Source organism: Canis aureus, chromosome 12 (assembly GCF_053574225.1).
Source record: "Canis aureus isolate CA01 chromosome 12, VMU_Caureus_v.1.0, whole genome shotgun sequence".
NCBI classification, from domain to species: domain Eukaryota; kingdom Metazoa; phylum Chordata; class Mammalia; order Carnivora; family Canidae; genus Canis; species Canis aureus.
Genome location: NC_135622.1, coordinates 52,202,573 through 52,215,762, shown reverse-complemented (window position 1 = coordinate 52,215,762; position 13,190 = coordinate 52,202,573). Strand labels below are relative to the sequence as shown.

Sequence of the window (13,190 nt, the reverse complement as noted above, 5' to 3'; positions counted from 1 at the left end):
TTTTTTCTTTTTCTTTTCTTTTATTTTATTTTATTTATTTGATAGAGAGAGACAGAGAGAGAGAGACAGAGAGAGAGAGAGCACAGGCAGGGGGAGTAGGAGAGGGAGAAGCAGGCTCCATGCCAAGCAGGGAGCCCGAGGCAGGGCTCAATCCCAGAACCCCAAGATCACGACTGGCTGAAGGCAGACTCTCAACTGACTGACCCATCCAGGTGCCCCTCACTGCAGTTTCCACTTGTGTTCCTGCTGTCTTTCTGCTCTGGCCTGCAATATCTGCTCCATTCTTAGATGTCTCTGTCTTCCCTCACCCTGAGATGGGGAAAACTGTGGTAGTCTGCAAGCCAACCTTTCAAGACACAGTGTTCTCCCACTCTCTGCTTTCATTCCAGCTCTTAGAAACTTCTCTCCTGTGGTCTGGCCTTCCAGGTAATTCCTGCCCTTTTCCCAATAGCCAGTTGCCTACTGCCATGGGCCAGAGTCAACTCACTGAAAGGACCTTAATAGTCACTATTTCAGCTCTCAGCCTGATGATATCCTTCCCTCTCTACTATCTCAGTAAGTGGCCCATAAGCCCTTGCTGGATAACCAAGGGCTTATGGGCCTGGGCTGGATAACCCCCTCCCTGTCAACCACTGCTGCACAACTCTGACTATCAGAACATTTCTTTGTTGGTGCTGGACCTGCCTTCCAGGCTGCACAGAGAAAGACCTTCTTCTCTGCCCCTGCTAAGGGGTACAGACCTTTCTCAATCTCCCTGCCTCAGGTCCTCCCCTCTAGCCATTCCCCACATAAGCACACACCATTCCTGTCAGTATATGGACAATGCTTTATTTCCTCACAATGACCTTGGCTACTGGAAGGGAATAGGCACACAACATTACAAGATAACACTAGAACTTAGCACTCAATTCCTCCTGAAGTTTTGTTACAGATACCTTCTCTGAAACCCTTTTCATTGGACCTCAAGTCCTGACTTATGTTTTCAGGCTTCCTTGTCCTACCTTTTTTCAGTCTGAGTGCTATCTATTTTAAAAATCTTAAACTGAGTCCTTCCCATGACTGTATTTCTCCTTTCCACAGAAAGCAGTATCTTGCCCTTTCCACCACCTGCCCTCTTTAACAATGTTCTCTCAGATTCAAGGAACACTTCATGAGTGTGCTTATAGTATTCTCAACTCATTCTGGCTTCACTAGGATTTCCTGGATTAGATACTCCCACTTCTTCCAACAAGCACCCACTGATAAACATTGCCTTGGAGGGAAAAGAGTACCTTCCCTTCTCAGCTATAAGAGTATCTACCTAACCATGCTTTTAAACCAGGCCAACTACCTCAAATCCCATGGATTGCTCCATAGTGGCCAATAAAAATGAGCCTGAACCTTCCAGCCCCATTGGTGACAAAAGTCTCTGAAGTTTCCCTTCACTTTTCTCCTTCTCTCTCACCTCTGGAAGGATTATTCACCTTCCTGACTCCCAGCATCCAAACTTTGTCCCACACTATTCACTCCTTAGAACAAAACCCAAATTTACTTTTTAGCATTGTTCTTGGTATTATTTCTCTGACAAGGTATATGTTTGCTCATACATGGTGTTAGCTCACCTGCCCAGAGTCCTGCATAGTTCAAACTGAGCAAGCACCACGGCATATCCTATATACTGCATTAAGGTTTTGGAAATGCTGCTAGATATGTCAGATCCACTTTAGCTGCAACCCCAAAGAAAAGAGTTGGTAGGGGTTACAAGTGGTTGTCCAGCAAGGATTTTTAGTCAACTTTTCACCAAGTCTCCAGCCATTATTCCAAGTTGATACTCTAGTCTCCTTTCCAGACAGATAAGCTGATTTCTGAAGCCTAACACAGAAGCAAAATACTGACTATACTGCCAGAATCACTAAGCTCCCTCATGGTCAGCCTCGAAGGAGGCTCTGCAGATGCTACAGCTGGCTCTTTAGCACACAGGCCAGAAGGACTGAAGCCACGGAATGAGACCTCATCCTGGTCAAATGTGAAGCCATCTTATCCACTGTACATAGAACAGTTACACCTAATGAAATTTTGGCTCAAAATTTTCATTTTCATTTTTAGAGGTAATAATCACCTGGCTACAAAAAAATACGGTATTTTTGAACAAATCTCCAATAATAGCTTATGCATCCATTGCACAGAAGACTGATGAGATATAGACCATGTTTGATGGAATTAGCATCTAATCATAAGACCCTATCCCAAAATATACAGCTGAAAACACAGATGGGAGAGAAAGAGTCTATGGAAAGACAAAATGAAAACAGAGCCTTGACGTCTCCAGTTTTATCCTTAGAAAGCACATGTCATTACAATTTTTAGTCACCAATGGAATGTAGGCTTGTCTAAAAGGATATATATGTGTATACATATATATGTACATAAACTAGTTAGTTATGTATGTTAACTAAATATATTTATTAACTAGTGGTTAACTAGTCAGTCATATTTACTAACTTAATATGTAGGTACAAATATTTATTTTTAGAGAGAGAATGCATGCACAAGTGGTGGTGGGGGGGCAGCAGGAGAGGGAGAGAGAGAATCTCAAGCAGGCTCCCCACTGAGTGCAGAGCATGACTAGGGGCTCAATCTCACAACCCTGAGATCATAACCTGAGTGGAAACCAAGACCTGGACCCATAACTGAATGAGCCACCCAGGCACCCCATATGTATGTGTTTAGTTAGTATATATAATTAACTAAAACCTGAGCCATCTTCACCACTTAGGTCTTTTCTCTAAGACAGTGCAGACTAAAGGGTGGATGCTAGCCTGGCATGAAGGCTCCTCTGTTCTTCACTTCTCCCTTTCAGCCTTTAGGCTGCTCCTGTCCTAAGCATCTCATCACTGTTCAACATGACTACACTAGTTCTGATGTCTGGGCCAGATACATCCATCCTATATATACAAGGGTTCCCATCTTTGCCCTCTCCAATTCTTCCCTGTTGTGAATCTCCAACTGCAACCTCTCCTCATTCAGGAAACCTTCCTAAATTAAATCAACTCCCAGATGTCCCCCTTATCTTCACCTGTAGCATAGATAGCCTGTGTCTATAAATTAGAAATCAAATTGGTCCTTCTGTAGCACATTCTTTTAGATCACTGTCTCACTTAACTCCTGCATCTCCTGATTTAAGACTGATCTCACCCACTTTCAGAGAGTTAGCCAACCATTTCACACTCATTAGGATGGCTACTAGCAGGAAAACATAGTAACAAGTGTTGGTGGGGAGTGGGGAAATTGGACCTCTTCTTCAATGTCCGTGGGGTTGTAAAATGGTACAGCCACTGTGGAAAACAGTAAGCCTGTTCCTGAAACAATTAAAAACAGTGGGCAGCAAAAAAAAAAAAAAAAAAAAAAAAAACAGTGGGCAGCCCTGGTGGCCCAGTGGTTTAGCGCCACCTTTAGCCGGGGTGTGATCCTGCAGACCCAGGATGGAGTCCCACGTGGGGCTCCCTGCATGGAGCCTGCTTCTCCCTCTGCCTGTGTCTCTGCCCCTCTCTCTCTGTGTCTCTCATAAATAAATTAAAAAAAATAGAAATACTATATGAATCAGTAATTCCACTCCTGGGTGTATACCCAAGAGAAGTGAAGGCATCATCTCAAAGAGACAGTTGGGCACCCATGTCCATAGCAACATTATTCCCAAGAACTAAAATAGGGAAGCAACTCAACTGTCCCCCAGTGAATGAATGAATAAGTAAAATGTGGTATATACATGCAACGGGGTGTTTTTTAGCCTAAAAAAGAAAGGAAATTCTGACACACACTATAATATAGATGAACCTTGAAAACATGATACTAAGCTAAATAAGCCAGTGATAAAAAGACAAATATTGTATGACTCCACTTAAGTGAAGTACTTAGAGTAACCAAATTTATACAGAGAGAAAGAATGCAGTCACCAGGAGCCAGGGGAGGGGAGACCAGGATGTCATTGGTCAATCACTATGGATTCAGTCTCGCAAGATGGAAGAAGTTCTGGAGTGAGATGGTGGTGGCCACAACCATGTGAATTGTACTTAATGCTGTTAAACTCTACACTTTCAAATGGTTAAGATGGTAAATTGTATGTTATGTGTACTTTATTACAACAGCAAAAAAAAAAAAAAAAGAAATAGAGAAAAGAGACTCAGGCAGAAGGGGAAAAACACTTAACATTCTTAATGTCTCCTGTGCTAAGTAACTTCCATATATTATCTTTTTTAATCTTTGTAACAATGTTGCTTTTTAAACTCCATTTTTTAGGTGAATCAATGAAGCTGAGGCTGAGGAAGTCAGTAATTTTTCCTACTCGCAGGAACGCAGATGTGAAGATTGGCCTATCTGACCTAGGACCACTGCTCATGTCTTTACTCTTCAATACTGCTCCAGCCCCACCCACACACACAGCTTCAATGCCTGGAGACAGAGGAGGTGTGCCCTAAATACTGGTTTTTCCTGATTAGCAGAGGCAAACCTAAAGTAAGTGCTTCTTCAGTGTTTTTGTAATTGGTTCTCCTCTTTGCTTACTTACTATAGTGAAAAGACCAGAACTGGAGGATGCCTTGGAGTCATTTTTACCTGACACTTCTGGACTTGACTCAGGACAAACCTATGATCAACCACACTGCCTGGATGTGCCCTTCTTCACTGCAATCTATGATCTGACAGAAAGAATCTATTTTAGGATTTTCCACGTCTGCTCTGATTCTGAGTAATCCCTGAGACTTGTTATCGAGCAATTAAGCAAGAATAGATGGGAAATTGTATTTACATTTTCCATACTGTTGAGCTTCCTATACCTAACCTTGAATACTTAATATTGTGCTGAGTTATGATTCATCAGGGAGTGATGGTTTTATTTATCAAAACAAAGCTTAACTCTCAGTAGGATGGTTATCTGGAAAGAGAAAAGAGAATAGAACATGCATTTTAAAACTGTCAATGATGAAAATGAAAAATAAATTACTTTCCTACCGAAAGTGAGACTTTTCAGATCTTTCTTCTCTTGCTTCCCAACCTTTACCAAAATAACCATAGTACTAATGTCCCCTTCCATTTGATTTGTTATCCATTCATAAAGCCCTTACCCTCACGGCCACATGCCTAAAGTCTAGTCTTCCTTCAAGGTTCAGCTAGGTTCCATTCTTCCAAGAAGACTTCTTTGACCCACTCCCATCTCCCTTCCTTCCTGAGCCCATTTCCTGCCATTGAACTTGTCCAGATGTCTGCACAAGATTCATAGCATTTCCGTTTTCTAATGCCATTTACTTACACTTCACATCTTCCCCCTAAACTGGGTAAGACTTCAGAAAAAGAGATTTCATTTCTCTGAACCATAGCCCAAGACGTTGTAGGCAGTCAGTCGGCATGTACTGTTGACATATATTACACATATTGCATTTATTATATTTCACTCATGTATATATAGAATTCAAAGTTTAAATATATCCAATTTCCTTTAGAATATAGGGCAGAAGAATGTCTACAGCTATTGTCAGTAATGTGGTTTTCAAAGAGCTGGCAGCTTTACTTGGAAAAACTATTTATGATGAAATGTCCTCTAATGTATTTATATCAATGGACCCAAAAGAAGCTGGGACAAGCACTGGCAAGGGTGAACAGGCTGTGGTGATTCCTGGGAATGCTGGTAGATTCCATTTTTAAGACACTTCTAATGTTAAGGGCATGTCCTTTGAGGACTTGTGGCTACCTAATTAAAATTAACTCTCCACAGAATCAGATGAGAGCAATATTTTGTTTTCAGTGCTTTCTTTCCTCGCCATCTTCTAGATAACAGAAAATTAAATCCTGATTCTACTATGATACTTCTTACCATAGTTTCACTTTAGGATCATCTGGAGTGATTTGGAAAAACACAAATTCTCAGACCCTACCTCCAGAGATTTGGATGTGATTGGTCTAGGCATCAGTATCTGTTAAAAGCTCCCAAAGTGATTGTACAGTATGACCAGAATTGAGAACCACTGATACTGTGTTTGATTTGATTCCTCAACCAGAAGCTGCCCTAAGTTCCAAAAATAATTAAAAGTAACAATCCATCTCCTATGCTGCTGCAGAAAAATGGGAATGTATTAGGTCATAACAGAAAAGGTACAATAGTAAAAGATATGGAATGCCCAATGGCATTTCTAAAAGTCTGGGTAAAAGGGGAAAGGAGAAAAAATGAGTGGGAAATATCAGAAAGGGAGACAGAACATGAAAGACTCCTAACTCTGGGAAATGAACTAAGGGTGGTGGAAGGGGAGGTGGGCGGGGGTTGGGGGAGACTGGGTGACGGGCACTGAGGTGGGCACTTGGTGGGATGAGAACTGGGTGTTATTCTATATGTTGACAAATTGAACACCAATAAAAAATAAATTTATAATAAATAAATAAATAAATAAATAAATAAATAATAAAAGTCTGGGTACCTTGGGTCTTAAGCACAGAACCATACTGCAGCTGCTAGGATCAATTCCTAGCAAATAACCCAGAAAAGACCTCTCTGCAAGGAGGATGCCAATCACAACCCACTAACAAAATGGTGCCTACATATCACTAGGCACTTCGGCCTTCATTGCTTCTGAGAGATGGGAAGTTGAAGCCATATAAAACCAGTTCTTGTCAAAAACGGAAATGCCATTCCTGGTATCAAGTATTCCCTTGAACAACTGGAACAAGCTCACAATTGGGAGAAGAATGGAAGCAGATAAAGGGTAACTTTATGAGCAAACACAGATTTGTGGTTGACCAAATTATAGTCCGAAGCAGCAGACGGGATCCCTATCTGCATTGTGGAGGTAAATTAAACTTCCTAAGGGTAAGCTGAAATCTTCCAGAAAGAATAATAGGACTGTTCTTTTGTTGCATGATATGAATGACCTTGAGGGCTAGGGTCTATTAACAGTTGACTTGGTTACAAGGGGGTACTGGTCTTAAAGGCAAAACATAAAATGCATTAAAAATGGTCCATTCTTTGGTGAAATGTTTAAAAGAAACATATTTCAACTCAAAAGATATATATGATAGGAGACTCTTAAGCTGTGTAACAGTAGCATTTTCCCTGGCAGTCAAATGTCCACCAGACCACATACCCTCTGGTGTACAGGGTCTCTCCAAGCTCCTTGAGCACCTAAAATTTAGCCAATGAAAGACTGAGCCCAACATACACCCTAAATTGTCAGTCTTTGATGATAGTACTTTCCAGGAGCCTATGCTGAAGCCTGAAGCTTACCTTGATTTTTCTTCCTTCCCACTCCTCCCATCCATATTCAATTGCTTAACAAGCTTTACCAACTTTCTCTCTTTTTATCTCCACTAACTAAACCCTAGTTCAAGTTAGGTCTTTACGATTGCTTGTCATACTACAACACCTTGGGAGGCTCCTGGATGGCTTAGTCGGTTGAATGTCAAACTCTTGGTTTCAGCTCCAGTCCTGATCTAGGTGTCAGGGAATTGAACCTTGAGTTGGGCTCTGCACTGGGTACAGAGTCTGCTTGGGATTCTCTGCCTCTCCCTCTCCTTCTGTCCCTCCCTTCACACACATTCTCTCTCTAATTAATTAATTAATTAATTAATTAAAAATGTTTTAAGAAAACTATAACCCTTGGACCAAATCCTGCTCCCAACTTGCTTTTATAAATAAAAGTTTTATTGAGTGACAGCCACATCCGTTCACTTACAGATTGTCCAGAATTGCTTCCAAACTATAATAACAGAGTTGAGTAGTTGTAACACAGACTACATATGGCCCAGAAAGGCAAACATATCTATTATCTAATCTTACATAAAAAGCTTGCTAATGCCTGGTCTATGTCATTGTACCCCTACATCCAAACCATCCCTCACACTGCTAATGGAATAGTCTTTCAAAAATACAACTCCAATCATGTCCCTCCATAGCTTAAAAGCATTTGATGGTTCCTCATTAAAATTCAAATCTCTTTTTTTTTAATTTTTATTTATTTATGATAGTCACAGAGAGAGAGAGAGAGAGGCAGAGACATAGGCAGAGGGAGAAGCAGGCTCCATGCACCGGGAGCCCGATGTGGGATTTGATCCCGGGTCTCCAGGATCGCATCCTGGGCCAAAGGCCCGCGCCAAACCGCTGCGCCACCCAGGGATCCCTCAAATCTCAACTGTTAGTCTGGCATTCAAGACCCTTCACTGTATCTTCTCACCCAGCCCCAGGCTCCCTCAGCTCCTTTATTCTCTCTCCACGAGGCACAATAGTTTTCTTTCCTGGAGAAATGTATGCCCCAATTTTACATGAAGGTCATTTAGGCATGTTGCAACCCACAGACAGCTTACCAGATCATCATTTCAACAAAGCAAATGCTCCCTTAAAGAAATTTACTTTCCAGTTTATTCTGTTATCATACAATGGCCTGGTTAGTGAGGGGGATCAGAAAGGCTTTTTTTTTTTTTTTTAAGATTTTATTTATTTATTCATGAGAGACACAGAGAGAGGCAGAGACATAGGCAGAAGGAGAAGCAGGTTCCCTGTGGTAAGCCTGTTGCAGGACTTAACCCGGGGACCCCAGGATCACAACCTGAGCCAAAGGCAGATGCTCAACCACTGGGCCATCTCAGCATCCTGGATCAGAAAGCTTTAACAATAGACCTTTAAGTGGAAAGAGTTCATCATATATTAGAGATTAGGGGAGGGCTTCCAGAGGCAATCCTTTGAACAAAGCTATACAGTTATAAGGTAGGTGTGTGTGTGTGTGTGTGTGTGTGTGTGTGTGTGTGGTGAATAGCCCCTGATGAGGATAGAAAGGTAGAAAGAAGTTATTGTTATAGTGAGGACCTGCTACATATCTATTAACAGTCAAACTTCTGATGACGGTAGGTTCTTGGAAATCATCCCACATATGAAAAACCAATCCAAGATTGCTAAGCAGGGAAATGTCAGGATTACATTTTCTTTATAAAAAGGAAACTGGTGGCAGTGAGAAATGAGTGGAAAAAAAAATAAAGGCAAACAATCCAGTATAGAAGTACTTATAATAGCTCAGTGAAAAATGAGAAAGTCTGAACTTGGGTGGTAGCAGTTAAGACCCAAAATGAAACTAGTAATTAAGTGGAGTTGGGAACTCTGAAAAAAAGGAATGAACCTGGATCCAAGGCTTCTGGTCTGAACAACTAACTAGCTAGATAGTGAGACTTGTAGTCAAAATCAGGATTACAGGAGAAGAACCTGGTTTGGAAGGCAAGTGACCAGGGCAGATAATAAGTTTCATTTATATATGTTAAGTCCCATGCTTAACTTAGGCTGGATATTATCTAGGTCGATCTACCAAAGATGCAGTTAAAAACCCGTATTTGTCTCTCTAACGAAAACCTGAAACTAGAGACTAAAATACCATCACAATATACTAGAGATGATCATCACAGATAGGTGAGACAAGTGAACATCAAGAGTAGATTTTGTTAGCTTCCTTCCAGTCTAGCCCCTCCCTGTTTGACTAGGAATTCACGTAGACATGTTTTCCATGGAAGGTACAGCATTTCTCAGCCACCACACTCAGAAGATGGTTGTCCCTGGGAAGGGGAGAGCTCTTCCTGCCTGAAGACCTTTGTACTCCACTCCTCTTGCACGCTGCCCTCTACTGACCACAGGCAATTGCTGCAATTGATCCTAAAAGTGTCAAAATATAGGAGAGACCCTTACTCTCTGACTGACTTCTAGAATTCGTTGTTCATAAACAGAACATTTCTAGACATCTAGAAAAGAAGGAAATTATCACCAAGAGCCAAAATGGACTCACCAAGAAAGTATCTCCTGCTAAACTAGCACCATTCTTTTTTATAATGGCATTATTAGTCTGATTATTAGAAAACACATTCAATGGAATTGCCATAAAATACTTGCCCAGTATTGCCAAATAAGCTTATAGAAAAGATGCAGAGTTATTAGCTGAAATAAAAATCAGACAGGAGGCTCCACGATATGACTGAATAATCCAACCACGAATTTATGCTAATGAATCTTGAAAGTTGCTTCAAGGCCCCATCAACAATCCTATCCCACTCTACATTTTTATAAATGACATGAAAGAAGACAAAAGACATATCATATTTTCCAATGACACAACATTAGACTGAAGAGCTCATGTGATACGTAGAATCCACCTTCCAACTAAGCTCACAGAACTCATTTTATGAAACACTTACTGAGTTTCTTCTATGTTCTGAGCACTAAACACAGACTGAAAAACAAGGATTCTACCTCCATAGAATAAGGGTCTTGCGGAAATTTAGATTTTTATTTGGAATCATCTTAATTTAAGTATTGGAAGCAAAGTCATTTTTTTTAAATGCTGGGCCTAAACAAGACACACCTATTGAAATACATACTTCAGAACCTAAAATCACTCTTCAATCAGCATCATCAGTGAGAGTCACAGAAGAATTCAAATAAAAGTGAAAGTTCCACAGAAATCTGTCCTAGTCCAATCACATATGGGTAACTGTGAAATGTGTAGAGATCTGTGTTGACAGACTAAAGGGTGGCTGTAGGTTGTGACCAGGAGGGCTCTAGGCATCTTGCCACAGAAGGAACACACTTAAAGAAAAAAACATGGTTGTTGGGTTAGAGGCAAGAAAAATGAGGGAAGAGACAATGTGTGGGGGTATCTGTGTGTGCACCCACATGCCTGCACATGTGTGGGCATATTTATGATAGACATGAAGGAGCGAAGTAGCTTTGTTCAAATGCTGAAGACATGTCATGTCCTCCATGATGGATTGCTGTCAATAGATAATAATTTTTACTACAGCATGCTCTCCTTTCACTGTGTCTTCTAGGAATAGAATCCTCTTTCCTTTGGGAAATCTATTCCATATGGTCCAGACAGAGCTAAATGCTAGGTTCTCAACCCCCAAACAACACCCGGCCCCTTCTGGGGTGTTATAAGACCCAAACCTGATCAGAGCCTTCACTGGATTTTTGTTAGTAATGTTAATAATCTTTCCCACCACCTGAACAGGGCCCAACAGAGAAGAAAATCCACAGGGAAAAGAAGATCCCAGATTTGAAGAGATGAATTGCTATGATTTGACTACCTGTATTCACCTTACTTGATGTTGGATCGATCACTGGGTCTTTTTAATAAATTATCTTTTTGTGTTCGGCACTGCTTCAGGGGATTTCTATTTTTTACCCTAAAAAAATCCTACAAAACATTATGTGCTTTATGAACTGTGTGTCTTCCTTACTCATCTTTGTAACCCAATGCCAAGTGGAGATCCTGGCATATAGTAAGTACTCAAACATTGTGGATTAAATTAAGTGAACCACAATTTCAAGAAAGCTGATTTTTTTTTCTCAGTTAAGGCCATCATCCTGAAGATTGGTATTGCTATGGACTGAATGTGTACACCTAAAATTCATATGCTGAAACCTAATCCTCAATGTGATGGTGATGCTATTAGTGGTGGTATTAGTAGGTGGGACCTTTGGGGAGGTAATTAGGTTATGAGAATGGAGCCCTGGTGAATGGGATTAGTGCCTTGTATGAGACCAAAGAGCTCCTTTACCCCTTCGGCCGAATGAGGATATAATGAGAATATAGTCGTCTATGAACTAGAAAGCAGGTCCTCATCAGACACCAAATCTGCCAGCCCTTAATCTGGACTTTCCAGCCACCAGGACTGTGGAAAATCAATGTTGTTGAAGCTGCCCAAGTTATAGTGGTTTGTCACAGCAGCTTGAATTAAGACAGGTATGGTTCAACATCAGCAATAAATCTACTATAGGCAGTCTCTGTAGAGGTGTTCAAGTTGAGACTGTGAGGCTGCTGGGGGTGGGCACTTGGGGAAAGCATCCTATTACATGGCTCCTTCTTGTCCAGAGTCTATGATTCTAGACTCCCTCTGTCACTAAAGATGGCCTTTATGATATATTCTGTCCATTGCCATTGAAATTAGCTCATCTTTTGGCCATTTCTTCCTTTGCTTTACACTTTAAGCTCCATGAAACAGGAATTACTAGAAAAGGTTGGCCGAAGGCAAGCTGAAAGAAAACTGAATAAGCAACATGGAAGATAGGGCAGTCAGCATCTCAGCTCAGGTTAAGATTCTGAATAATTACAGAGTGACTTAGGCTTTCTCTCTGCAAAATGGACCCGCCATCTACCAAAAGAGAAAGCATGCAAAGCTATTTAAAATAAGAATTAAAACAGAATGATATTTAGTTATATGTTTGAGGACTTACAATTCATGAATAAATACATGAGGAAAGAAGTAAAAGATGGGGAAAACAGAAGTATAAAATGGAATATCTCAGTGTACAGCCATCAAGGACCAAACATGTGATTGACTCTAGGTAGATAACACTTTATCAATCGCATACTTTCATATTTTTAAAAAAAGATTTATTTACTTATTTTAGAGAGAGAGGCATGAGCGGGGGGAGGGGCAGAGAGAATCTCAAGCAGCCTCTGTACTGAGTGCAGAGCCCAACACAGGGCTCAATCCCAGGACCCTAAGGCCATGACCTGAGCTGAAACCAAGATTCTGATGCTCAACCAACTGAGTCCCCCAGGTGCCCCTCACATACTTTCATATTAAACGATCTCTGTAATCAGAACATCTTAAATTTAAATGCATTCAATCCTTTAATGTCATTGTCTTGATTATCCTCTCAATTTCATATTTTGGTTATTGTATTCTTACCTTGGACATAAGAAAGGGTATAAATTAAAATCTGAAAACAAAGCAAAGGTTAAAGATTCATTATAAAATGTGAGTCATGAGGACTTTTGACCACCAAAACCGAGACTTTGAGTAGAAATTAGAAAAAATGGTCCCGAATGACATGATTCCCTCCACACTGGCCCAAGGGCTCTGCCTAGAAAGTAACTGTCAGAAATGATCCTCATGGACCATTGTTGAAGTTCTCAATCTGCTTAGCAGGTTCTTTATGTGTGATTTACACTTTCCTTGATTGCCAGGCAGCTGCAGCAAACACCTTTTTTTTCTGGTCTTTTGGTAATTGTTTTGTTACAGTAGGTAATATCAGCTCTGACAATGCTATTACACTACTAATATAATTTGTGATGTATGCTGAAGCTAAATCATGCCATCTTTTCTGTAGAACAAAGTTGACTCATATCTACACAGATAAAATAACAGCCCGAGGTTCTCATGGAAATGAGTGAATCACTGTGATGTTT

At 40.7% G+C, this 13,190-nt stretch overlaps 1 long non-coding RNA gene across 1 annotated transcript in view; it reads right to left on the bottom strand.

Moving 5' to 3' along the window:
• Positions 1-13,190, bottom strand: part of LOC144324709 (uncharacterized) — a 130,617-nt gene that overhangs the window by 59,372 nt on the left and 58,055 nt on the right. The window lies entirely within an intron of this gene.